Source organism: Schistocerca americana, chromosome 3 (genome assembly GCF_021461395.2).
Source record: "Schistocerca americana isolate TAMUIC-IGC-003095 chromosome 3, iqSchAmer2.1, whole genome shotgun sequence".
Classification (NCBI taxonomy): domain Eukaryota; kingdom Metazoa; phylum Arthropoda; class Insecta; order Orthoptera; family Acrididae; genus Schistocerca; species Schistocerca americana.
In genome coordinates this window covers 301,935,284-301,938,171 of record NC_060121.1, presented here as the reverse complement: position 1 = coordinate 301,938,171, position 2,888 = coordinate 301,935,284, and the positions used below count along the sequence as shown (strand labels likewise).

General features: G+C 46.7%; 1 non-coding gene across 1 annotated transcript; it reads left to right on the top strand.

The window, feature by feature from the left end:
* Positions 1–1,443: 1,443 nt before the first annotated feature.
* Positions 1,444–1,515, top strand: Trnaa-cgc. The gene has a single exon. It is a non-coding gene; the product is annotated as a tRNA-Ala (tRNA).
* The last annotated feature ends 1,373 nt before the right edge of the window (positions 1,516–2,888 follow it).

Here is a 2,888-nt window from a genome sequence, read left to right as displayed (position 1 = left end):
TCGCCATCGGCAGAACTTTGTTCAGGAATGATGCGTGATTCCGTGTTGATACTATGACCTGCCGGAGCGTCGGACATTGCCACGTCACTGGGATGTGTGACGGCAGATATGTCGTGCGCGGCGCTGTACATCACGTCATCGGCAGAGCTCGCGAAAATGCCGGCACGGGTAAACAAGCGGCTGGCTACGGTGGCGTACTGTGCACGCGGCTGGCCGTCCGGCCCTGTCTCGGCTGGCAGCTGCACGGGTCTCCTGAGCGGACATTCAGCTCTGAGGTGGCCGAACATGTTGCACACAGAGCATGTGCGAGGTTGCCCTTCATAAACAACTAGAGCATTAAAACCGCACATATGAACCATAGACGGAATGTGAGTTTCTAAGTCAATCCTGACAATTCTGACCCCGTTGTCAAATTTATAGTACATATTGCCACCCCAACGGTCGGCGGTTACTGAGTACACGGTGCCGTACTTGGAGAGGGCCTCCTTGATGTACTTAAAGACGGTTCAAAGGGTAACAAGTGAACTTTAACTGCCCTAAGTCCGATTCCGGCGTAAGTAATAGCAACACGACTCACATCGCCATCTCTGGTCTTGTATTCGGCGACCCCGTTCGTAGTGCCCATAATCCTCTGGCAGATATCGTCGTTCTTCAATTTAACATAGAAAACGTTGCTCAAAAAGTAGTATCCCATGCCAAGGCAGACTTCTGCAGGTACTTTAAACGTGTCGCGAAACCAATCGTCAAATTCGTAAACCTTAGAACGAACTACATCGAAACTAAAGCTGATCTTTAAAGTGTACTTCCTTAATTGAGACTTCATTTTGCACAAATACTAACAAGTCACAAGGCGCATAATGTAAACACACGTGAGCGTAAACGCCTAGCACGCTGCGCTGCTGCGTCCGACCGCTAAGGGGACTCGCCGCAACTCTAAGACTGAGCTATACCCCCTTTCACGATCTTTCTATTCCCATAACTTAAGGTAAAATATTATACTCTGCCTGGCTAAAGACGTCTAATCGAGCAAAATATTGCGTAATCATTATCTCTGTTATATATTAGCGTTACACGATATAAATAACAAAAATACTAGACACTTCGCGCCTGGAGAAAGTGCGAGTCGGCGCCTTCACCTTAATGTCAGAATGCGAAAATTGCAGTAGTAGCTTTTTTTTCGAGCAGGTTCTGTTCGTCCGTTCTCTGTAATCGTTTGGTATCTGATTAAATTGACATACTCGCCTATGGCTTTCGTAAACGAAAATTTCATTGTAACCCCGACGTGATTTGAACACGCAACTTCCTGATCTGGAGTCAGACGCGCTACCGCTGCTTAGGTCAAATCATGAATAGGTTCCACGAACGCTTATTGCACCGTTCAAACCTAAGAAATAATGACAGTAGGATCCACGAAAGACTCGTCCCAGATGTACTTGCTCTGGCGGGGGTGTAACTCAGTGGTAGAGTGTCTGCTTCGCATGCAGAAAGTCCTGGGTTCAAATCCCAGCTCCTCCAATTTTTGTTTCTCCGTGCAGTAGTACATGAAAACTTTTGCCTATCACCATATTATATAAAATTCAGTGTACAAGATTCTTCCCCCAAGCAAGTGGATTGCTTACAGTTCGACCTTATGGCGGGAGGACGATGACCTGCAAGACCCTGGGCTGCGATCCCTCCATTGAAATGTTGCTCCAAAGCCTTCGGAATGGCGTGCAGGGTGCATCTCAAACATGTATTTGCAACTCAGAGCGACAATCGTCATTTGTTTTTTTGAGATACTGAAAAGTGAAGGGGGCACCCGGGATTGAAGTGGGGACCTCTCGATCTGTAGTCGATTGCTCTAAGACTTTTTTTTTCCCTGTCGATGACTCTTTGCTGAATAACGTTTATTTTCATCTTGTTTCGTTGTTTTTTGTTTTTTTGTTTTTGTATTTTTAATCTTTTTTTAATATACAAAAAAGGTTCTTTTTAATTGTTTGTTTCCACTATTCTCTGCGTGATATATCTCGGCTTATTGACGGCACTTAACGCTCGTCTTCTCGAGGGTTGCCTATTTAGGTATGCCCCAAGCATAAAGCTTGGTCTCATTTCTTTTTGCCCTTTTGTATGTGATCTCCTATGGCAGCAGTTGTCTTCTCTTAGCATTGAGTGCCCAATTGCCGGACGCCACACACTGGTTGTGATGTAGAGTATATGGACGTGAAAAAAGATAATAAACATAACACACTGCCATCAACGTTATTAACAGACGGACGCAGTGCATGCATCTACTTTGTCGTTCCTTGTTCCTTGTTTTTTGTTTTTTTTTTTTTGTTTTTTTCATCGTCTTTGTCGTTCAGTCGTTCATAGCGTCGTTATTCTCAATGCTAGTATATAGTTCGCGAACTTTTGTCTGTATTTGTCATACTTCGTCAGCAATTGTGCTTGTGTGGCTAGATATACTCTGTAGCCCCGGTAAGATGTCACATCTTCGGCATGAATTAGGTAATGCAACACCGATGTGATGGAGATTGTCTGTCTAGCTATCCTGCAGATCCCCCAGGGGCTCAGCATTCATTCGCTGAGTACGGGCTTGGCGACCCCGGGGTCCTGAGCTGGGGACTGGTCGGCGCCGCCAGTCTCCTGTCACCATAACCCCCGGCCATGCTTCAGCGACCACTGTATGGCGCGGCGGTGGAATGTTGTGTGCTGCGGGGAATGGTAATCTTGGCTTGACCGCCTGGATTGTGAGGAAGGCCAACCTCTATAAAAAACCCTCAATCTTCCGGTGTGCTCCGCGCCTATGAGATGCATGGCTGTTGAGGTGGAACAGTCGCAAGCGGGCAACCTCTGGGGCACATGCCGCACCCCAGTTGTATAAGGCTTACTCAGGCACGCGGGGCTCTGTC